Below are 25,485 nucleotides of genomic sequence, written 5' to 3' on the forward strand. Positions count from 1 at the left end.
TGGAAGCCCCTTCTCCTGAGCCACGCCCCCGGGGCGGGCAGTCTGGAGGCTCCGTATTCAGCAGAATACACCTCCAAGACGTCTTCCCCTGCCCGTCTGTATCCCGCCACTGTTTCCTTCCATGCGTCTGATAAAGTGGGCTGCAGGGCCCAAGGCATGTGCCAAATAAAACTTGTTAGTCTTAAAAATGCAGTAAGACTTATTTTTTTAAGCCATACTTTCTTCATTCCTGATTGGTGCTATTTTTTTCACTCCCTCGTTGTAATCAGTATTTTAATTTGCATTTTTAGCCTTAAAACACTATTTATGCAATAGCATTTACATGAAAAAGAGTGATACCTCAACTCTAGGGCAGAAATTCTAGTCATTACTATTGTGTATATTATACTTATTTTTCTCTTTGTGGTTTTATATTTTCCCTGTATTTTTATATAATTTAAGTGATTGGGCAACAACACTGAAATTTAAGAAAACTCTTTGTTACAAATGTTTAAAATTACTTTTTAAAATGTAAAAAAAATGTGTTGAGTTTAATAATTCCTTTCCCATTCACGAATGTATATTGTGCAAACTTACTGAAAATAGAACGTTGTTGAAAGTAAAAATATAGAAAGTGCAGCATACTCTTAAATGTGACATGCTTGTTACAATTATATGTTAGTCATATAGCTAACAGGAACAGAACTACTCGAGATCCAGTGTGGCATAGTGGTTTGAGAGTTGGACTATGACTCTGGAGATGAGGGTTTGATTCCCAGCTCGTCCATAGAAATCCACTGTGTGATCTTGGGCAAGTCACATGCTCTCAGCCTCAGGGGAAGGCAATGGTAAACCTCCTCTGAACATCCTGCCAAGACAACATCACGATAGAAACACAAAGTTGGAAGAGACCACAAGGGCCATCCAGTCCAACCCCATTCTGCCATGCAGGAAATCTCAATCAAACATCCCCGCCAGATGGCCATCCAGCCTCTGCTTAAAGACCTCCAAGGAAGGAGACTCCACTACACTCTGTCGAACAGTCCTTACTGTCAGGAAGTTCCTCCTAAAGTTGAGGTGGAATCTCTTGTCCTGGAGCTTGCATCCATTGATCCAGGTCCTGTTCTCTGGAGCAGCAGAAAACAAGCTAGCTCCCTCCTCAATATGACATTTAAACAGTGCTATCATATCACCTCTTAACCGTCTCTTCTCTAAAATTGCATTGGCTTTGTTAGCTGCCGCATCGCATTGTTGACTCATGCTCAACTTGTGGTCTACTTGGACTCCTAGGCGCATTACAGAAGGATTGCGTATTAGGGGCGTATTAGGGTTAGGAAGGGACGTGTTAGGGTTGAGAAGGGCGCTTCTTTCTGAATGAAACTACATGTGAAAGGGATCTAGGATGCCCCTCAACCCTAATACAGACCGAGTCCGTACAAAATGGCGGCGCCCGTCCACACGGGGGGTGCCATTTTGACGCCGTGGACACGTACCACAGCGGAAGTGACACCGTGATTGTGCAACTAGCGCCTTGTGGCGCCACTTCCAGGTCACAGAAAGAAGCTCCATTTCGGCGCTTCTTTCTTGCTGCACCCAGGAACCGCGTGGTTTGGCCGCTGCGGTTCCCGGATGCAGCAACCGGTGGTGGCGGAAGAGCGCCCTTCTTGGGCGCTCTGTAACATGCCCTAGATCCCTTTCACATATAGTTTCATTCAGCCAGGTGTCCCCCATCTTACATCTGCGCACTTTAGGATCTTGCTCAGTGCTTTCAAGCTGCCCTTCCCAGTCCTAGTCTTCCTCTAATGCCTTGACGGCAGTCTCTATTCTGGTCAATATTTGATCCAAGGTATGGGGATTCATAGACTGTTTCAATTTTCTCATTGTCTAGGATGAACTCTTGTAGATCTTCTGTGGTCATTAATTTTGTTTTCGCCATGTTCTGTATTAAATCTACATTGGAGCTTTCCTCCTTAACCTTCTTCAGTAATTCCTCCATGTCCTTGTTGGTTTCTGCTAGTAGTATTGTGTCCTCTGCTTATCTTAGATGCACACACACACATCTTCACTCCTCCTGCCTCTAAATTTAAGCCTGCTGTGCAAATGATTTTTTATTTTTTTGCATACAGGTTGAATAAACAGGAAGAAAGTATGCAGCCTTGCCTGATTCCTTTGCTGATTGGGAACCATTCTGTTTCTCTATATTCTGTCCTGAGTATAGCCTCTTGTCCTGACTAAAGGTTACACATCAGGAGCATCAGATGTCTCCTTCTTTGGAGGTCTTTAAGCAGAGGCTGGATGGCCATCTGTCAGGGATGCTTTGATTGAGAGTTCCTGCATGGCAGAAGGAGGTTGGACTGGATGGCCCTTGTGGTCTCTTCCAACTCAACGATCCTATGTTGAGGCACTCCCATTCCTTTAAGAGCAAGTCATAGCTATTAGTCATCTAAGCACTCAAAGGCTTTGCTCTAATCAATCAAGCACAGGCAGATTTTCTTTGGGAATTCCCTGGTGTGCTCCACCATCCATAGTATGTTTACAACGTGAGCTCTAGTGCTTCTTCTTTTCCTGAATCCAGCTTGCACCTCTAGAATTTCTCTCTCCATATATGATAAGAGTCTTTGCTGCAGAATTTTGAGCATGACTTTGCTTGCATGTGAAATTAGTGCAATGGTTCTATAATTACTGCAATTTTTGTGCCCTTTTTTGTGGCTAGGAATGTATATTGATCACTTTCTGTGTAATCCTTTATCATTTTGAAATTAGGCCCAATTAAATTAATTGGCACTTACGCTCAAGTTAGATATATAGGAATGCAACTAAAATGTATTTTTGTTTCCTTGCTTATTATTTATCCTTTCTCTTCAAAGAGAAGAGTCCTAGTTTTTTAAATCTAGGAATTGTGGGAGGGAGTTGAAGGACTATCTTCTCTTAAACAGCCTAAATTATACAGAGAACAGTAAGAAAATATTAAATATTGCTGAGAAATTGTGCTAAGACAGTCAAAGGCTTTAATGGCAAGCATCCATAGTTTTTTGTGGGGTTTTTCGGGCTATGTGGCCATGTTCTAGAAGAGTTTATTACTGTTGTTTCACCAGCATCTGTGAAGATGTCAAACACAGGTGCTGGTGAAATAAACTCTTCTAGAACATGGCCACATAGCCCAAAAAACCCCACAAAAAACCTGTGCTAAGAAAGTTTGGATCAAGGGCAAGGCAACTCCTGCTCGCATTGTACTAGCTGTCATTATTACAAACAGCAGCTCTGGGGTTGGGGTCAAGATTGTCTCTATCCTTAAATCACTTATAGTTCTGCTAAATTATATATTTGTATTCATGTTCCTGCACTTCAAAATTTGCTAAATAATACAGTATTTTCCTCTTATCGGTTTAACTGAAAAAAGTATATGAGAAGGTATATAGTTTTGATGGTAGATACTTAAGAGTACTTAACCTTCAGATATTTTAAATGCCACCTTCTTGTCACACAACTGTTTGTGAGTGGGACCACTATAATGAGAGGCAGGATGAAGATAATCCACTCTTTGAATTCTAATCAGCATTATTTAGTGAGCATATAAGAGACATGGTTATTATTTTTTTTAACTTGTTCTTGTATGTTCATGTCTGCCCCTTCCCTCTTGTTGTTTCTGTTGTTGGACACTTATGGATCCTCAAGCCATTTTACAGAAGCTCAGAAATACTTTTAAAATGGAATCTCATGTGTTTGGGAGCTATGCTTTGATACTTAAACTGGGTTTGAAACTTCTCTTATTAAAGCCAGGTTTAACATGAGTAATGTGACATGACAAGAAAAAACTGCTTCCCCCGGAGTTTGGAAGAGATTAAAAAAAAAGAATGTAACGTCATACTCATGTTTTAATATGGGGAAGGGTACTTTACTGTTGTTGTGTGCCTTCAAGACATTTCCGACTTCTAGCAACCCTGAGGCAAACCTATCATGGGGTTTTCTGAGGCTGAAAGTGACTGACTTGTTCCTGGAAGTCCCACTTCAAGTATTGCATAATTATTGGAACAAGTGTACATATCCTTATGTCTGACTTAGGTGACACATAATTTCAAAATTGTCCAGAAACAAAATAACAAAAATTGTTTTGTTATTATCAATAGGAGCCCTGGTGGCGCAGTGGTTAAATGCCTGTACTGCAGCCATTCACTCGAAACCACAAGGTTGCGAGTTCAAGACCAGCAAAAGGGCCCAAGCTCGACTCAGGCTTGCATCCTTCCGAGGTCGCTAAAATGAGTACCCAGACTGTTGGGGGCAAATTAGCTTACTTGCTAATTAGCTTACTTGCTGTTCACCGCTATGATCTTTGGAATAGCGGTATATAAATAAAACAAATTATTATTATTATCATCAATGCAACCTCCTCAGTTTTTGTATTTGTTTTTAAGATGATGTATGCATTATCAAAATGCTTTTAATTATATTTAAACTGCATTTCTATTGTTTTGTGGGGTTTATTATGGAGGTTTACTTGGGGAAATGTACTTTTAAAAATGGGCTGAATTAAATACATAACAGTGTATGCTCTCCTTCACCCATCCCCAGGGTACCTGTCCTGACTCACTCTTGCTCATAAAAAATGTGTGTGGTGTACAAAAGCCATCAGTAAAAGTTCAAATCTGGGCTTGGCCATGTTACACCCACTGAGTGACCTTGGTCACAGTTTCTCAGCCTCAGGATGGCAATGGCAAACCCCCTCTGAAGATACAAGAAAACTCCACAATAGGTTCACCTTAGGGTTGCCATTATGTTGGAAACACCCCCCCCCCCAAATATTGCAGAATTCAGAGGCATAGCCATGTTAGTCTGGAATATCACAGTGCAAAGGGATGTTGTAGCATCTTTGAGACTAACAGTGCAAAAGAAGTTTTGTGTAAGCTTTTGTACACATCTGAGGAAGTAGATCAAGTCTATGAAACCTTATGCTACACATCAGAGGAAGTAGATCAAGTCTATGAAACCTTATGCTACAACGCCTTTCACAGTTAGTCTCAAAGGTGCTGCAAGATTCCCAAATATTGTAATACACCACATGGTTTCAATTTGTGCCTGAGCATATCATAACCTGCCCACAACCACCCCCTTTGCCCTATGAAGCTGACTGCTGAGCCCCTTCACCAACCACCCTGCCTTTCAGTGCTTCATCTCCAAAATTTTGAGAGAGGAGCTCGAAGCAGCCTGGTAACCTCCACCACTGATGTGGGCCACCCTTGAGCAGCCCCAGAGGAGAAAGCACACTCTTCACATGTTCAGAGGAACTGCCTCACATCACTTTGAAGCATTCAAAACACTGTCTCTCCACCTGCTCAAATTCTGTAGCCTCTTCTCCCCCCCTCAATGTGTGTTTGTGTGGAGACATCATTTTGCAATGTGATGCCATCCCATCTCTATTATTCCTCCTCCTTTTTCATTCCCCCTCACATCACACACTTTTCCTTCATGCAGGGTGACCGGACATCCTCCTTTTCAAGGACATGCCCTACATTTTACAAAATATAACCTTCAACCTTCTGTCCAGGAGGAATTCCAAAATGTCCTCTATTTTGAACATCACTAGAAGCACATTGATGAGCACCATATTTGCTGTCACCCTCCAAGTAATGTGTCTACTTGACAGCTTGTCCTCACTGCAAATAGAGGGAGAGGATGGATCCTTCTACAGTTCCTTTTTCCTAGGAGCAGCAGCAGGCAAGGCTTGCACCCAGAGTTATGTTTGTTTCTCAGAGGGGAAAAGGGCATGAAAGATGTTAGGCTGCTTGAGGAGCACAATTTTAAGCATTTGTCTTCCTCAGTCCTATAAGTATATTGCAAGCTAACAAGGTATTTTAACAAAGCTACTTTCATCAGAAAAAATCTGGTTGAGTCCATAATAAAATACAGTATATGTTAATACAGTTGTAAATTGTGTGTTGTTTGCCTTCAAGCTATTTCTGATTTATGGCAACCCTAAAGTACCACTGGCAGGACCAGAGGTCCTCCTTTTCCAGGCCCTGTCCTACATTTCAACCTCCCCTCCGGGAGAAATTCCAAAATGCTCTCCATTTGGAGCCTGACTAAGAAGCATGCATTTACATTTATACAGCCAGCCCTATTTATCCACTGATTTTTTTTTTTATCCACAGATTCAAGGAGTCACAAATATTGAAAATATTTTTAAAATACATACGTTCCAGAAAGCAAACCTTGATTTTTGCCATTTTATACAAGGGACGCCATCTTACTGTGAAACTGTATTTAATGGGACTTGAGTGGATACCAAGGGCCCACTATTTGAATGTGTTTAGCTTTTATTTTATAATATCCTCGTTTTTTCTTGAATATCCTCCCTTTTACGGTGCCTTGTCCTCAGCAGTGATGACATCAAGTCACCCTGATTACAGGGCTTTCTTGACAAGTTTCTTCAGAGGGGGTTTATCATTGCCTTCCCCTGAGGCTGAGAGAGTGTGACCTGGCCAAGGTCACCCAATGGGTTTCCATGGTTGGCGGGAATGCGAAACCTGCTCTAAATCATCCTCCTTTTCCAGGACATGCCCTACGTTTCTGTCCAGGAAGAATCCTAAACTTTCCTCCATTTTGAGCATGACTAAGAAGCATGAATTCATAATTCTGTGAGTGTTTGTAGCTTTTATTTCATAATGTTCTCTCAGAGGCTGAGAGACCGTGACTTGCCCAAAGTCATGCACAAAATGGAGGATTATTCAGGGGGAAAATGGAGGATATTGCCAAGCTGGGATTTGAACCCGGGTCTAAACAACCCAGACAAAATGAATCCACGAGAGTGAGGGGTTTTTAGCTATTGTTTTCCTGCGAATATCCTAATGTTGGGTCCTCCTCTGGCCACTCTTCCTTCCTTCCTTCACAGGGTGACCGGATGTCCTAAATGCAAAGGAGGAGGACAAGGCACCGCACAAGGTGGGCAGGCAAGAAAAACAGGTGGGCCATGCCCAAAGTAAAAGCTAAAACTTTTACATCATATAAATGTAAATTCATGCTTCTTAGTCCAGCTCACAATGGAGGAAATTTTGGGATTCCTCCTGGAGACAAGGTGGAAATGTAGGACACGGTGGAAAAGGAGGACAGAGGGTCACCCTGGTGCCCCTTAGCTCAAAATGGAGGACGTTTGGGGATTCCTCCTGGAGGGAAAGGAGGTTCCAAAGGAGGTCAGGGCCTGGAAAAAACAAACGTCTGCTCACCCTGATCCTTTCTAGCTCTGCTCAAATTGGCTGGAAGGTTAAAATGTAGGCCAGGGCCTGGAAAAGGAGGACATTTTGGGATTCCTCCTGGAGAGAAGGCTCAAATGGAAGGACAGGGCCTTGAAAAATAAAGGAGGTCTTCTGGTCGCCCTGGTGCTCCTTAGCCCTTCTCAAAATGGAGGACGTTTTGGGATTCCTCCTGGAGAGAAGATCAAAATGTAGGCCATAGCCTGGAAAAGGAGGACATTTTGGGATTCCTCCTGGAAAGAGGACTGAAATGTAGGACATGTCTTGGGGAAAAAGGAGGACTTCTGGTCACCTTGGTGCTCCTTAGCCCTTCTCAAAATGGAGATTCCTCCTGGAGAGAGGGTGGAATGAATGCCGGGGGAGGGAGAGAAGGGACGGAGGAGGAGGAGGAGGAGGAGGAGGCCTGAAGCCCCCCAGGCACTCGGGTGGCGGGTTCGGATCCTGCGGGCGGCTTCCCATGGTGCACCGCGGCGCTGCTGCTTCGACTTTCTGAGCGAGCAGCAGCGAGGCCTTCTCCGCTGTCACCGCCAGGAGGAGGAGGAGGAGGAGGCGGAGGCGGCGGCGGCTGCGCTTTCCCGACCGGCCTAGTCCCAACATCCCGCCTGGCTCCCTGCTCGCCTTCGACAGCCGCCGCCATCATGGCGCTCGGGGCCGGAGCCGAGGCGGCCTGGGGGCTCTGAGCCCACACAGACCCCTCTCCCTCGCCCTTCTCTCCTCGGCTGTGGGTAAGGAAGGCAGCGGGAGAGGGCCTGGGGCCTCGGCTGGGGGCCTGGGGTTGGGGTTGGGGGACACCCCTGGGGGCCTGCCTGCAGGGAAGGAAGACTATGGGGCGACGAAGAAGATGTATCTCTATGGGGGGATCAGGCCTCCTGCCCCCCTTCCTCCCCAGCCCCATATCCTGGGCTTTGTTCAGAAAGGAGGAGAGCTTCTTGGGGCCCTGAAGGTGAGGGCAAAGGCACTTCATGTTTTGTAATATCCAAGACAGACAGACAGACAGACAGACAGAGGTATGTAGGGGGGAATTAGGCCTTCTTCCCTCCCCCTTTCTCCCCCCCCCCAGCCCCCTATCCTGGGGGGACTTTGTCCAGGAAGAACAAAGCTCAGACCCAAATTATAGGGACCCTGAATGTGAGAGGAAGGGGGACCTTAGGTTTTGTTATGTCTTACATACATACATACATATATATATATATATATATGTATGGGGGGGGGAATTAGGCCTTCTGGCCCTCCCTTTTCCTCTCCATATCCTGGGGTAGGGGTACAGAAAGAAGGCGAGCTAAGACCCAGCTTACTGAGTCCCTGAATGTAAGGGGAAAGGGGACTTCATATTTTGTTATATATAACATATATATATATATATATATATATATATATATAGAGTGTGGGGGGGGAATTAGGCCTTCTGCCACCCCCCTTTTCCTCCCCAGCCCCCTTTCCTGGGAGCCTTGTTTAGAAATAAGACCGAGCTGAGACCCAGATTATTAGGTCCCTGAGCCCCCTTCTTTAGACCCTTTGTGGGTCTGGCAGCCCAAGGCCAGGAGCCATAACAAAGGAAGGAAGGAAGGAAGGAAGGGGGCTCTTTACAAAAGGGCCAGCCAGGTAGGTCTGGATGATGATGATGATGATGATGACGACTATTTCTTACCCCTCTCCCCATGGACGAGGAAGCAGCCAGCCAGCCAGCCCACCTGCCCTACCTTGCTTCCTTCAAAAAAGAAGGTGGTGGTGGTGGTGGTGGTGTCCAGGTGTGTCCTCACCCCAAGGAGGGCCAGACAGCGCACAATAAAGGCCAGGCCAGGGAAAGGGAGGACACGGCCAAAATAAAAATCTCTAAACATTCCTTGCCATGCTCAAAATGGAAGGTGTTTTTGGGAACTCCTCCTGGACAGAAAAATAAAAGCTTAAAAACACCCATATAGATGTAAACCCAGGCTTCTTAGTTGTGCTCAAAATGGAGGGCATTTCAGAATTACTCCTGGACAGAAAATAAAAGCTAAAACACCCATATAAATGTAAATTCAAGCTTTTTAGTCATGCTCAAAATGGAGGATGTTATGGGAATCCCTCCTGGACAGAAAATAAAAGCTTGAAACACCCATATAAATGTAAATCTACGATTTTTAGTTATGCTCAAAATGGAGGACATTGTGGAATTCCGCAATAAAAGCTTAAAAACACCCATATAAATGTAAATTCATGCTTCTCAGTCATGCTAAAAATGAAGGACGTTTGGGGAACTCCTCCTGGACAGAAGTGAAATGGAAGACATGTCCAGGAAAAGGATGATGTCTAGTTATCCTGGGTGGCCTCATTTTAGGAAGGTGGGGGAAAGGAAAGGAGAGGGGGGAGATGGGGAGAGACAAAGGAACTTGTAGGGTTGAGCAACCTACAGAAAATAGGCTAAAGCTTTGGTCCAATGAGATTTCTAATTTGCTTCCCCTTTCCTCCCCTTCTATTGTATTTTCCAAAGGCTTCTCCGTCAGATGTAGTCTCCTGGCATAAACAGACTCTAGGATGGTGCTTCAAACCGTCCTCCTGTTCAGTGGGCTGGATAAGCGAGGCTGGATTCAAAGTGTTACAGTTCTGCAGGGAAATTCCTTCAGCAAGCAGGATTGTTTGGTGCCTGTCTATTCTGTTTGATTTCAGCCAATGTTTTCCTTTTGTTTCTAAAAGAGTAAGAATGGTATGCGGCATGTAAACGGTTAATGGTTGCTCAGAGTCACTTTGCAAGCTTTCTGCACCAACAGAGCTGTTGCTGTTACAGTTTTCAAACATCCCCAGGCTGACTGTGTGCTACGGATTTGATCCGACTTGAGAAATATGTCACTGGCTTTATCCAGCCACCAAAATCTGAATTAGGGCTCCTGTTGCCAAACAACAGTTTTGTAGCCTTAATGGTTAAAGAAGAAAAGTTAGCTCTTAGACCACCTTTAGGATATCTGACAGGGAGACAGACATGACTGCAAAGACCATAAACCTCTTGAACTCCCTGACCCAGATGTTGACAATCTGATCCAGAAATGGCTGCCCCAACTCTGACTTGTTCTAGCAGAAGGGTGTCTTTTGAAAACAGGCCGAGAAGCATAAGGGACAAAGGGATTTACAAAAGCATACATCTGCAACCATCTAACATGTTGGATCCATCCACGGACAGTCCTTTATTGTTCTGGGCCTTGTGTTTTGCAAAAGGGTAGATAGCCTCCTGCAGGACTCTCTCCTTCACTTTTCAGAATTATTGCCATAAGAACAGCTCCTGCAGGGACCTTGAATCTGACGTCCCTGGAAAAAAAGATAGGAGGAAACAGAGAGATCTGACTTCTTTTTCCTGTTTATCAAGGAGCTCCAGCCAGAAACAGAATTTAAAGCTACAAACCTAGGTATAGGCATATGAAAGTAAATTACTATATTGTCTGTGGAGTTTACTTTTAACTTTTATAGGATCGAACTGAAAACAAAACTCTAGACCCAGAACAGCATTATCTCCTAGATCCTGCACAGTTTAAATCAATTCTTCCCCATTGCATGTATAGGCCAAACGCACTCCTTTTCGGGATATTATGACCCGAGAAATACACAGATCAGTTAAATATCTACTTTTCAGTAAGGTGTTAAGATTACATTTTTGAATTTATAAATAACTCTATTAAAAACGAGTACCTTTCCAGAAGGAAAGAAAGCCTATGCAGATTGCAGTTATTCAGTGACAAGCTCAACATGGACAGGCGGAAAGAAGCAGAGCTGTAACCTAGTGCACTGTTACTCAGAGTTATGGTCCATTAACTGGTGTCTATCCAAGAACTATTGGCTGCTGGTTCCTGGTGAGTTTGTAGGAAAGAAAGAAACAATTGTAGCCACTTGGCACAAATTGGTACCAGTCCCTGGAAAACCGGGAAGGAAACTGCTGGTAACCCCATCAGATAACTTCAGATGAACTGGCCTAGTGAACCTTCAGGATAAATACTCTGAGGTATAGAAACTATTAAAACAGGACAAATGCTTATAATCATCTGTCAGTTAAGGCCTCTTCTAGCATGTTTTCCTTGGAATATATCTGAAATGATTTCAACAAAGAAGATGAAGATAACTTGTATTGGAATTGGGTATCCATATGAATTTCTACGAGAATTTTTGTCTGCATTTAGTTTGGCCATCTGTCTGTTCACAGATCATATCTAAAAATATGTGGCTGAACAATACCCATTTAGTTCATTACCACGTATGTGCCCATGTGGAAATAATTTGAAAAATCTTCACAAAATGCCCCTCTTTAGTTGAAAGTTTACAAGCGTCTGCCTTTCTTATGGAATGGTTGTGGACTGGACAGAAGTACATAGAACAAATACTGTCATCCTCTAAGCTTTTGCATGTTATAAGATCTGTGACTACCAACCAGTATTGGACCCATGCCCATTTTGTAGTCTGGTTGCGCCTTCCATACGCAAGGTGTTAGAGTAAGAGTATTTTCAGTCAGAAGATATTGTGCTACTTTTGGTTCTTAATGTATGTTTGGCAGTAAGGAAAAAAAGACTGAAGAAGCGGTAGGAAAACATGGGAGGATTACAGTCCATAAAATTCCTTGAGTGGGAGATTGCACAATAAATCCTCATCTGGAAGCACCCTAAATGTGTGTCGATTGTAAGGCGCGCGAGAGCACAAATCTTTCAGTTAACCAGTTGAGATGTTTGTTATGAAGTTCCAGTTTCAGCTTTGGAGTTTACTGAAATGTGCTCACTTTCAAGGTTTGGTAACATTGTAGCCGAAATATGTGAATGAAGAAGATAATTAATGTTTTCTTAGTTTTTGTGAGGACTTCTTGTGCTGTGTCCTATTTACATGATTGGTATCCATTCTAAGGTAGAATAAAAGTTGAGATTTGTGTTGAATGGTATTCTACCATGCTTTTCACAAGTGTCTACAAAAAAGAAAACAATCTTTCAGATTGCCATTTCTGTTGATTATCTCTTTTATGTAACATGTACTTTCCAGGGACATTATAGTTTCAGGGGGCTTTCCTTCCTGCTTGCATAGTCATTTTGGATTTTTGTCTTAATTACTAGTTGTTTTTTGCAGGCAAGATAGATGTTCAAGTACCATCATGGATTTGCTAAAACTCTTCCTTTCTTTTCAGAACTGTGTTGAGAATGTTAATTTTCTTGTAGATACAAATCTGGCTGTGGTTCTTCACTCAGTAAACCAAAAATAAGCTTCTTCAATTTCAGTGGGACTTAGCTTTATATTGGGTTATGTTCTTGATACTTATTTTAAGAAGAGTTCATTTGAACTAGGGTTTCTGTGAAAATCTTACAAAATCTGTATGCAAATTTAGTGTGCTTGTAGTTGAACGAAACACATGCTGGCTATTTTCTGAATCCTGTTCTGAATGGAGGAGAAATGAGTCAGTGGGTATGTCCTTTCAGAAATGGAGGGGCTTGTTTTGTATGCAGAAGGGGTGCTAGGATTCATCAGTTTCCCCCCTTCAGAAGATTAAGGTGATTTTTGCTAATAACCTTTGGGTCTCAACTCCAGAGTTACCTCTTGGGCTATTCCTAATCCTCTAAAGCAGATTTGAGAGGGGAGACATAGGGGTGCAGGAGGAAACATATTCTTTTTGTTCAGCCATCGGGACTATGCCAGAAATATGTTCTGTTCATGCGAATTTAAGACTAAAACGTATACAGATACATAGCGGTTGTTGTGTGTTTTTTGTGCAAGGTAGGCTTTTAGAGTTGAGACATTATACAGTGGCATACTTCTGAAATCTAAAGTGATTTTTTAAAAATAAATTCTGCTTGTTGAATCCAGAAGTGAGCAGAGCATAACTTTGTGAACTGAGTGATCCTGTGGGTGGAAAAGAGATAACAATTTCTGCTCTGGAAAGTTATGGTCCTTCCAGAAGAAGATGTGAGATGTCTGCTTGTGAACGGAGGAGTTAATGAAAACTGATATCCCACCACCCTGTTCTAGACTTTGTTGGATCCCAGTTGCCATGGCCAATGGAAGGAGCCAGTCTGTTCATGGAGAGGGAGGTTAGAATCCACTCTATATAATATCTTCAAATTATGTCTAAGTGATTGGAGGAAATTCCAGTTATTTGTTTAATTATTATAGGAGTTTCACAAGTAGGAGTGGTTTTGAGAGTTCATAGGTAAATAGCTGACTTATCATTTTGACTGTATTTTCTCATGATAATGACTTATTATATTTTTGATTGGGTTGGGTACATACCTTACAAAGTATTGAATCCCAATGTGGGAGAAAGGCTGGATATAAATCCTTTAAACAAATAAATAAATGATTTACTTCTCTGTGTAGAGGAAACCTGATATAGTGGGGTTCCCCACTGGAACAAGGTAGTGGTATAGTGACTTTAGCAGTTGCTCTTTCTCGTTACAGTACTTCCTCCCACATTATTTAGGTGGGGTCCCTATGCCCTCGGGTCTCTACTTTTTTGAGGTGAAGGAGAGATGCAAGGGGAAGGAGGATTCTGAAAACCATTGCCTAATTACTTTCCTCTTGTTCCAACTAGACTGCTGAGTTAAACTCTGGAGTCAACTCATTATTTCCTTGTAATTTGCATGGATTATTTCTGTAGTTGACCTGTATAAAGATTGAGGTTGCAATAAATAATGCACCTAGGAATGAGTGTGTTTCAAGGTTGGGATATGATAGAATTTTAGCAGTAACACAAGACTTAGATCTATCTATCTATCTATCTATCTATCTATCTATCTATCTATCTATCATCTATCTAATTTCTATGCAGCCATTCTACCAGAAAGGGACCCAAGGCAGCTTACAAGATAAAAGCATCTAAAAAGCAAAGCATATTTTAAGATAATATAAAGTTAAAATTAAACATACAAAGTTAAAAACATCATGAAAACACATCCCCCATATAAACCACCTCTCTTTATAACATAAAAAAGCTTGCTTGAATAGAAATGTTTTTGCTTATTGGTGAAAAACAAGCAAGGAGGGGGCCAGCCTAGCCTCCTGCAGAAAGGCATTCCACACGGTGGGAGCAGCCACAGAGAAGGCTCTCTCTTGTGTCCTCACCAGGTGAGCCTGCGATGGTGGTGGCACCAAGAGAAATTTGTTATCCCTACCATAATATTAAATTTATATATTGCTCTCAGTTGGCTTTGTTTTAACGTCTTTATTTATTTATTTGTTAGTTTCATTTTTATGCCACCTTTCTCCCAGAAGGGACCCAAAGCAGCATTATAGAATTTTAATGATGTTTTTAAAATTTTGATCAGTTTTTCAATTGTACTGATTGCTTGTTTTGAAGGGCTGTCCAATTGGAATGACATATTAGGACATTTTATTTTATTTTATTTTCTCCCTCTGTCTTTAAGCAATGTATACAAGAGATATGTTCCTGGGCATTACATCTTTAACAGAAAATTGGTACCAGAGGCAAAAATAACATAGGAAAAAATAGTCGGAATTGTTTTCTGCACCACAAAAAAGAAAAGCAATCTTTTTATTCTAACTAACAATATGCATATGTGAAATGAAATAATCAGTTCGGATGAACCTTGCTTGCATCAATAAATATATGTTGAACCTTTTAGATCATTTGAACGCTTGTTTCTCTTGCCACTCACCACTTTTCTTCTGATTTTCATTTTGGTGGGCAAACATCTAGGTCTGTGTTTTTTTAACATGGCAGCTGCTGTTTACCATACCTGTTGTAGGTAGGAACACACAGCTGCAGTAGGATTGACTGTAGCAGAATGTCATTCTTTCACAGCTCCAATTTTATTGCATTGTTTGCAGACATGCTGTTGCAACCTTACACTCGAAATTTATGTTTCCCCAGGCTTCCATCGTCGCCCTCCCCAAGCCAAACCTGCTAAAAAAAAACTTCCAGCAAGATAGAGAATGAGGAGGCAAGTGGGGCTGGGCAGGCACAGAGAGACTGTAAAAAGGAGCTTTTTTGTCAGAGACATTGTTAACTGAGGTGTGCCTATAGTTTAATCTGGGTTTCACTTTATCTTGAATGACATTATGTGTATCAATATCTGTGTGTTTAAGATAGCTTAAAACTGAGATGGAATTAAATACTGCAAAAATGAACTGGGTACTTCAGCGTAAGATTTATTATGATGTAAAGTTGCCATCAGTTGGAAACAGCTTGAAGACATACAACAACTATAACAACAAAACAAATAAGATATTTTTGAGCCACTTAAATAATTCTATTTGTTTAAAGATGCTGGTCAAAGATCTATTACTGAATATTTATAAACTTTATGTCAGATGGTATCATGATCACATTTTTGAACTATTTAAAGTTTTTTTAAAAATTTTTATACAACTATTATACTGGTGAGTGCTTTTTGAGTGCAGGCAATATATTGGATTTCTGGAACTCCCTTCCATGGGAGGCTAGGCTTTGTGTTCTAGGTTTTGGTGTTCAGGGTTTGGCTTTGGCAGTTGTGCTAGTGACTGAGATTCAGGGCCTTTTCTCCCAGTGCTAGCCTTGTTCTGTACTCTCCATCCATTACGTTTCAGCCAACCCTTCTCTTCAGCCTACTCCAAACCTTCCTAGGGCTCAAATTTACACTGCCTTCACTTCATTCTGTCTCTCATTGTGGGTACTGTTGAACCTTTGTTCAAAGTACTGACAATAGTACACATGACAAAGTGTAATCTTTTGGCCACAGAAAGACCTCAATATAGGTCTAGCTGTTGTTTTTTGCAGTGGTCAGGAGCCAGTGTAGCATAGTAGCTTGGGTGTTGGACTGTGACTCTGGAGACAAGGGTTCGATTCCCAGTTTGGCCATGAAACCCACTGGATGACCCTGGGTAAGACACATACTCTCAGCTTCAGGGGAAGCCAATGGCAAACCTCTTTTGAACAAATCTTGCCCTGTGAAGCCTTAGGTATGAGTTGAAGGCACACAATACACAATGCACAGAGGAATGGGGCCCTAGATGTGCCCTGTTTTTAGGCACCTTTTTCAAAGGTGGTGACTAGGTTACTTCTAGTTTTTTAAAATGCCCCAAACCTATGTGAAAATCTGGCAAAATTATGCACCCTAGAGACTTCAGTGGGCCATTGGAAGTCCCCCAGATTTGGAGATAGAGATAGTTCAGAGGAGAACTCAGAGTGGTGAGTCAGACCCTCTTAGTTTCTGGGAGAGCAAATGCTGCTCCTTTGAGAGTTGCTCAGCCTAATGTGTATAGGACCTTAAAGCCCGTAGTCTTGGTTTTATCTTTGATTCTTCTCTGTCGTGTACCCCTCAGATCCAGACCACAGCCAAGGCTTGTAGATTCTTTTTATACAACATTGCCAAAATCCGACCATATCTCTCCGCCTCTACTGCCAAGATCCTGGTCCATGCCCTAGTGGTCTCACGACTTGATTACTGTAACATCCTCCTGGCTGGGCTTCCTCTTTCTCACCTCTGTCCAGCATTCAGCTGCACGCATTATCACATCCACCCACTGCTCTGACAACATCTCTCCTGCGTTGGCATCCCTTCACTGGCTCCCACTCCCTTTCCGCATTCAGTATAAGCTCCTGCTGTCGATGTTTAAAGCCCTCCATGGGCTGGCCCCTCCTTACTTATCAGACCTTATTTCTTCTCACTTTCCCACTAGGGCCCTCCGTTCTGGTAGTCAAGGTCTGCTGTCCCAGCCCAGGATTTCCTCTGCCCCATCTCGGATTCACCCCTTTTCACTCGCTGCCCTTTCACTCCTGGAACCTTCTTCCCCCACGAGCAAGGGCCATCACTTCTTTAACCAGCTTCAAAATGGAGTTGAAGACCATCCTGTTCAGAGAAGCGTTCCCAGGCATTGTATAATTGCCACTTGCCATTTGAAGTTCTTTGTTGCCTGTTTTATTGAATCATTTCCTGTATTGCTATGTATTTTATATGTGTTATCCTACTAGAGAGGCAGGCTAGCTCCAACAGGCCTCCCTGGAAGAAGATTAACCATCCATTAAGAAGCCAAGCCCTCCCTCCAGTCCATCTCCCCTGATCCAGGCCTCGGAGGTAGAGAAGAACTGCTGGCCCTCATCCTCTTCCCCACCACCACTCCCTTCTCCTTTTGTGTCGTGTCTTTTTAGATTGTAAGCCTGAGGGCAGGGAACCATCCAATTAAAAAGATTGTATGTACAGTGCTGTGTAAATTTACAGCGCTTTATAAATAAAGGTTAATAATAATAATAATAATAATAATAATAATAATAATAATCTACAGTAGTTGAATAAGAAATTCTACATGTAGTTTTATATGTAATAAGTATGTTACCTGTCACTTTTAAAATAAATTGTTCATAAATAAAACACTTCTTGCTAACATTAAATACATTTGCTTGAAACCCAGTGAATAATACATTTTGATAATTTAATTTCAAGGAGTTTAATTGTCAAATATAAATAACAACATGATGGGAAAATCCTTTTCATGTTGCAAATGAAGTTGTCATTTAGTGAATGGGGCAGCAAATGACACTCAAAACTAAAGTAATCTTTGTGGTATATATTTGAGTAGTTGGCCAATCCCTTTAGAAAAAGCTATATTAATGGGATAAGCCATTTGTTTAACCTGCTGAAATACCAAATACTTCACAATTATGAGATGCCATCACCATATAACTGAGCATTCTTTCTATTGGCATTGTACCCAAATCCTGGATGTTTCTCTAGCTTGTCATACCCTTTCCCTGTACAGAGGTTTACATTTCCATATCTATTTGAATATGTCAACACCCCAAACCAAAATAAAACAATTATGTTGGAAAAAGACTTTTAAAGCATTTTGAAGGCAACTCTTTTTCAAAGGACATTAATCTTACTGATAAAGCAAGGCACTGAGTGTTGCATCTCTCTGTATTTTGAAATTTTTTATTTAGATTGCACACTGCAGGAATCAAAATACTCCTTAAAAGTTATAATAGAAGAACTGAAGAGATGGAAGATAAATAATCTGGTCAAATGCATCACCAGCCTGAAAATCAAATAGTCTAGCTCACAATGTGCTTTAATATTAAAGTACTTATAGAATTGCAAGTTCCAGATAGCTCAAGCAAGAAACCCAAAACAGATTAAAAATGTGACCCTTAGGATTCCAAATAATATTCTAGCATCAGTTATTTCGTTGCCCAAGACAGCCAGTCTTCCTAATGATTGCTTACCTGCTTTAAAGGTGTCGTACAAAGCCATTTTATAAAAGACCAAAATGCAAATAGTAACTGTGTGGGAGAAACCCAGTTGTCCTTAAAATAGAAAAGGAGCCCACAGAAAAGATATTATACTCTAGAACAGGCATAGATAAATGCAACTCTCAAAGCATCCATTCCATCTGTAGTCTTTTGGCTCTTATCCAACTGAGAAAGTCTAACAAAACATATAACTGTGCTGAAGTCTTCCCTATAAGCAGCACCATTAGCCCTAAGAGTTATTTGCCTTTTCTAAAATAGAAAATGACCTGTCCTGTGACAGTGCCATTTTGCAACTCTGCACAAGGAGTATGAAGACTTTTACCTACCGTAAATTAAAAATAACAACATACAGGGTGGTGATTTTACTTAGATATTTGTATCTGGTCTAGTATGTTCACAGTAGCATGTGGGATTGTTTCCTGTGCAAGTACCCAGGTGCTTCTGTGGCTGCATTACTGTCCTGTGTCTGATATGATTGCACTTGTGCTTCTCTTCCTGCATGAGGTGATTATAGTATGATTTTTGTGTGAGGAAGAGGGTGGAATAACTACTCACATGGCCTTATGAGGACTATAAGATATGTCTGGAATCTCTGCATACAATTCTGAACAACTAATTTGACCATGATCAAATATACCATGAAACAAAACAAAAAATGACCTTGTGTTGCTGGTAGCCCCTCTTTCTATTGTACTTCAGTGTCATTGGATTGCAAAAGTAGGGGTGAATATTCTTTCCCTCCCCATTCTTCAGGAGCCATCCCATCTATCCCTTCCTCCATCCTCCACACTCTTGATACACTCTTGAGTTTCCCAGTTTTGAGTTTCCTCTCAAAACTGGGATTTGAGGAACAGGAATCTTCTGCCTTGCATTCTTTATCATGAAATTCCATTTTAAATCAAAAGGAAAATATGAAAAAGGACTGTGATGTCCTGCCAGGACTGATTGAAACTTTCTGCATTTTCTTTCACATTGGTTCAGGCCATAGTATGTTTAGTGTAGGAAAAGTTCTTTGTATTAGTTGTGGGAGGAGCTGTAGGATCCCCTGCATTATTTCCAGGTTTGGTTTGCCCTTTCCCAGCATGCTCTGTTGTAGCTGGAAGCCTTTAGTTTGGAGCAGTCTTTGCTGTGAGCAGGCAGAGAGCTGTCTTTTGGTGGCAAGCAGGCCCAGACAGCCGGAAAGGGCATTTCTTACACGTTAGCCATTTCAGTTACCAACTCAGCCAAATTAGTTACCAACAACAAGTGAATAAAGAATTCAGGAGCTGAAAGACCCTGCACCACTTCCATTGAGTGAGGAGAGCAAACCAACATCAGACCCAGAAAGATGACATCCGGAAGATTGCTGAGACTGTAAAGTATCTTTTATTTAGAGCTGGGGAGGAGAAAACTCTTTATTTTTGTCCTTTAAATTAAATTTCCCCCCTTTTGAACTTTACATTCAGCTTCAGAGCCTTTTTGGGTAAAGAGTTTGATCTCACCAGGGTACCGGCGCTGCACACCCAAACCTGCCACCACCTTTAGTTGGGTGTGTCTTCACAAGGACATAAACAGTTTGACAGGTTGAACAATAATGTCAGAAACATTACAGATTCAGAAGATGTAAACCTGTAGAGTTCTAGTTTTTCTGTTCAGGTCTGAATGTCTGAATCCAAAATGTCTAAGTCCAAAAATTTGAAAGATGTTCAACATTCTGGGCTGCTTCATTATTGTGATGGAGAAGAATAAGATTCCATCATCCTTTGCATTTTTAAAAAAATATATATACTGTATTTATTTACATTTGAAAGGGATCTCAGTTATATACACTTTCATCCTTCACATTTGCTGTTAACACTGCAGCAGAAGTTCCAAAAGTGGCACGTCAGTCCTGTTCTGTTGTGACATTAGCACAATTTTTTGCCACCAGAGCCACTGTTGCCTGTAATGCAAAACAAGCAGAGCAAAGTTAGAAGGATTAGTTCCACTGGTCTCCAAATACAAGGGAACAATCCTTTGTTCCACCTCCTTGCTGGCACAAGGCTGTCCCAGTATTATAAACTCCATGGATACTTTGCAGTGACCCCTCTGTTCCCATCCTGAAAATCCCTTTGCTTAGTGCTTCTGTAAAGCAAATGGATTTTCCGCCCCCTATGCAAGTGGCCTTTCAGCAAAATATTGCTTCCTATCAGCACTAGGTCCTGTGTTCTACTTCTATGCAGCAGAAGATTGGACTTTGTAGAGTATCATTCTCTATTTGGCAGTTTTACTTTTATGCTTTGGTGTTTTCTTTTGCTGGAATTACATATGTCATATTATCTCTGAAACAGCTATCTGATGGCTCACTGTACCTTAGAGAGTCTCAGTTTCTCATGTACCACTGCAGTCTTTAAGAAGAACCCTCTTAACTATAATATCCATCTGCTAAGTTGAAAAAGCAGGGCATGTAGAGAGGTTATCTCAGTGGCTGCCCCCAGATGATGATACCATGTTCTTTATAAGGCTTGCAAGCCAAAACAAGTACTGTAAGATTTTGCTTGGTATGATTATTAAACAGCCAATAGAAAAACATATGTGGTAATGTTTTACACAGTAGCTTTTTATATTTAATGGATATATTTTTTCTTATTAGTTTTATTAAGTGGTGGCATTCACCCTATAATACTTTGAAAGTTGAGCCGGAAATGAAAGGATTGATCATTACCGCCTGTATAAATAGGTTAAACTAATGCTTTTCATCAGCTCATTAACTGCCAACCACACAACTCATTTGATGTAAAGCAGAGATGGAGAATCTTAGGCTCTATTTCTAGTGTTGGACACCATCTTCCATTGCTTCCAGCTATCATGATCATTCTCCAACTGCCTTTGAGATGATACAACCCAATGTCATGTATGCTTTGTATCATGAATTATTGTATCATTTATGATACAGCTTATTTATATGGCAGTTATATCTTTACCTTTAATTAGATCATACTTTTATTTAGTAGTAGGCAGTGTGTGTCTTGCAGGTTAAATGTGTCCTCCCCAGGTCATTTTTAGTCCCCCAGGGCCCCCAGAATCTCTTCCCAAAATGTTTTGTCCCCAAATGGCCAGCCGACGTATCCTTGAGCATGAGGGGAATTTTTACATGTTTTTGCCCACAGGACCATTCCAGTCCCTTTTTCTAAACAGGATGTGGGACTGAAGTTGACTTTTGGTTGAATTCTAATTTTCAAAAGACCTCACCTGATTAAAAAGGGGGAGAAAGTGCCCTAATAAGGGGATATTGGGGCAAAATTGTTTTGATGGGAAATCAGATATAGCAGAGGTAGACTTCATTTCTCATTTTCTTCTTTTTGGAGGGTGGGTGCAGTCTCAGGGCCAAAAACCTAGCTCTGGTCCAACTGAAGTAGCCTGCCCTGATCTAAATCTTGCTCTTATAGGATTGGAAGTGGCAGTTATGGCTCCAATCTTTCCTTCCAGCCTAAACCTGTTTCTCTGGTACCTCTTTGTCTAAGTTGAATCAGAATCAGCAGATCTTCTTGAGTTGCTAGTGTTCTGAATTGATGTATGGGAGAATATTTTCATCTGAAGTATATTGCTCCTCATTCTGTAAGCACAAACAATTGATAATAACCAGTAGAAGCAATAAATTAGTCAGCATAGTTCCTGGGACAAAACTTAGAGCTGGTACCCATTGCTTGCTGAAAAGAAACCTTCCTCAGAAGCAAGAAGAGAAGATAATACTTCTTTTAGATACTGTTCTGTTGGGGGCACCATTATATACAACTCTATATATCTAAAGACTATGCACTCTCTCTCAGGCAAAACAGACAGTCAAAAAAAGCCAGCTTCTTGGTGGACTGGGGGCCTGGCATCCAGGCAACAGCACGTCCCCAGTCCGCCGTGAAGCCTCATGGCTCACCATACGTGTGGCGGATCCATGGTGTTTCAGCGGCGCAGTGTTTACACACGCTGCCCTGAAGAAATAACACTGTGATGGCAAAGGCGCCCTTTTTGCGCCAGAGAAAGGCCTTGTTGGGGGCATGGCATATGGTTGCCGCAGCCCCAATCTGGTGAGCAAAGGGCGTCCCGAAGCCACTCCTTTGGGGCAATTTGTTTTGCCTCTCTCTTTAATTAGACGGGCATATATAGATGTATTTGTGTCTGTGTGTGCTTGTGATAATCAGAATAGTCTCCAATGAATATTAGGAAAGCTAATGATTCTTTATTCTACCAACATTGAGATTTCTGTAGTCTAGACTTGGATCTTTTTGTTTTGATGATTCTCTTACACATATGGTTGTAAAAACAATGTGAGGCATATTGCAACTTGCTATAATGTGTTTCAGTAGAGTACATAAGAGTACATTTGTCCCTCCACGTTTGCAGCTTTGACCTTTGCAGATTTGATTATTTGCGGATTTTGATTAATATGTTCTCTCTAGGAATCACTAGGTCTTCCAGCGCAACTCTGCCAGATGTTGATCATAGAGTTGTGCTAGAGAACCTAGAAATTCCTAGAGAAAACACTTCTCTAGGCATTTGTAGGTTGTTCATCACGATTCTGTGATCAAATTCTGGCAGATGCTGACCATAGAGTTGCACTGGAGGACCTGCAGATTCCTAGAGAGGTGTTCTCTCAGGTAAAAAGAATAGTGTTTTTTTATTTGTTACTTTTCCACATTCATGGGGGTTCTTCACTCCTAACCCCAGTGAATATGGAGGGGTCACTGTACTTTTGAAAGCCTGAAACTATAACACGGGAAAGCTTGCAGCCAGCTCCTTCAGTGTTTCTGCAAAGAGAGAGGAAACTACATTGCTCTTGTTCATGGATGCTTCTGCCCAACTTTCAGTGATCCAACCTTTCTATCTCAGCCTTCTTTTCTACAGCCTATGCAGTCCCAGTCCACAGGACAGTAGTGTCAGATATGAGAAGGGGACCGCTAGGGGAATATTGATTGGAGAAAAGCCATGCCAGTTCTCTTCTGCATGCTCTTCTCTGGATCCAACTCACACTTTTTGTAAATGTACATTATTTTGCTGTTCAGTAGTGGCCTGAGCATTAGACTACAATTCTGGAGATTGGGGTTCAATTCCCGTTTGAGCATAAAAACACTGGGTGGCTTTGGACAAGCCAAATACACTCATCCTCAGAGAATGGCAATGGCAAACCCCCTCTGAAAAAAATTATCAAGAAAACTCTGTGGTAGGTTTGCCTTAGGGACACAATAAGTCAGAAATGACTTGAAGGCACACAACAACAACAACAAATGTTTATAAGAATACCTGATAAAACAAAAATATTAAAATACAACACTAAGATGCTTATTTAATACTTTAAATACATATATGTAATAAATATATGGGGTCCAGAAGTGCTTGTCTGAAGTGCTGTTAGATGGTTTAAAAATCATCTTACTGTCTGTCATATCTATGTTTGAGAGAGGCAAACAGAATGTAAGGAATTGGGAGAAAGTTGTTAGATCAATATTTGTGTGTACATAATAAAACATATTGCCATTATATAGTAAATGGTAGGATTACTCAAGGAAGTGGAATATAGTTTTTGAAAACTAGGAAAGTCTGCTTTTAATAGTTGGTATTTTGTTCCAGGGAGTGTATTAACTTACCAGAGCTAGTACATGGTGTATAATATCAAGTATTCTGTCAAGGGTCAGCTTGTTTTGGAAAGGCTTTTCTTTGCAGACGTAGGACAGTTTCTAGCTGATTTTAGACAGAGTCCTGCCATTTTTGATGTTCTTTAAACAAAGCTGTTCAATTTACTCAAATAATTTGCATATGGCTTTGTTAGAATTGACTGATATTATTTAACTTTTGCTTTATATATAAACTAGGGTTTGGTAAAGTGCTGCCCTTGAGGTGTTTTGGACTATAGCATGTCCAGGAGTCAAGGATTATGGGCATTGTAGTCAAAACCATCAGGTTGTTGTAGCATCCCTTCTATAAAGAAAGTTAAAAAAAATAAAACAATTATTTTGTTGCCATAGTCTTGCCACAGTATATTTCTAAGCCTGAAGTGTGGCTGACTTTGCAAGAACATCAGTAAAATATACATAGGGAGTTGCCGTTTTCGTGCCATCTGTGGAGTCACTAAAAAATACTGGTCTGTACCAAGGTCAGCTTGGATGACCCATTTAAGCATAGACAGTATCTTCAGAAGCAACATTGTCAGACTTGGTTTTGAGTGATTACTTTGTAAGAGGGACCAAATTTCTGACTAGGCTAATGAGAAGGGAGTAGACTGGGGTTTAAATTAGCAGCACATTTTTTTAACAGGCCTGTACCTACACCAAAAATCCTATATCTTTTAAAAAATAGTGACAGCTTATTAATATGCAGCATCTTATCTTGTCACCTATGCTTAAGCATAATTTTCTAATCTTATAAAATTTTAAACCATTTGTTTGTGCTGTTGTTGTGGTGCACATTCTCCAGCCTTTGATGTAGGAAACTTTGATGCAGTGCTGGCCCTCCCATTTTTTTTTCCGGGAGGAAATGGGGGAAAAAACGGAAAAAAACCAAGAAAAAATGAAAAAAAGAAGAAAATCAATTATGGAATATTTTATTTAAGGATGATTCAGGAAAAACATGGACACATTTCGTTTCCTAATTTTACCATGGGACTTCACATCCGGGAGGAGGACCCAGGAGGTCGCTGCCACTGCTGCCGCAGAGCAAGGTGGATCAGACAAGTGGCTTCTGGACTGCACTGCCTGGAGGGGAGCAGAGAAGTTGGGGTTCTCCCGCCCCATGCTCGCCACTGCCCTCCTGTGAGCCTGGTGGAAGTCCTGCGTTGACTCCCTTCCACAGCCCACCCATCCATCCCTTTGACCCTAATGGCAGTGAAGCCTCATGCACACACTGCCATTGGAGACAACAGACTTAAGCATCCACGGATTTTGGTATCTGCGGGTATGTGTGTGTGTCCAGAATGGATCCCTTCAAATACTGAGGGCTTACTGTAAATATAAAATGTGTGCATAGGTATTATATATACAATACTAGGTATTATATATAGGTATTATATATACAATACTAACAAATTACAGTTACATCATGTACATTCACATCTATAGATCTTTGGCTAAAAGT

The 25,485-nt window shown here is 41.4% G+C and overlaps 1 protein-coding gene across 6 annotated transcripts in view; it reads left to right on the top strand.

Annotated features, from left to right (window-relative positions):
* The first annotated feature begins 7,763 nt into the window (after positions 1-7,763).
* The window catches only part of ZNF148 (zinc finger protein 148), a 50,706-nt gene continuing 32,984 nt past the window's right edge, over positions 7,764-25,485 (top strand). The window contains exons 1-3 of one of the 6 annotated variants that reach the window (XM_089520214.1): positions 7,764-7,948; positions 13,029-13,252; positions 15,052-15,192. The gene's annotated coding sequence lies outside the window, so the exon portion shown is untranslated. Of the gene's footprint in view, positions 7,949-8,077; positions 8,167-13,028; positions 13,253-15,051; positions 15,193-22,963; positions 23,016-25,485 lie in introns of those variants that run through there. The other 5 variants (XM_089520215.1, XM_089520212.1, XM_089520216.1 and 2 more) reach the window with 5 other exon arrangements.

Source organism: Sceloporus occidentalis, unplaced genomic scaffold (assembly GCF_023333645.1).
Source record: "Sceloporus occidentalis isolate IW3139 unplaced genomic scaffold, rSceOcc1.0.p SCAF_4, whole genome shotgun sequence".
Taxonomy (NCBI): Eukaryota; Metazoa; Chordata; class Lepidosauria; order Squamata; family Phrynosomatidae; genus Sceloporus; species Sceloporus occidentalis.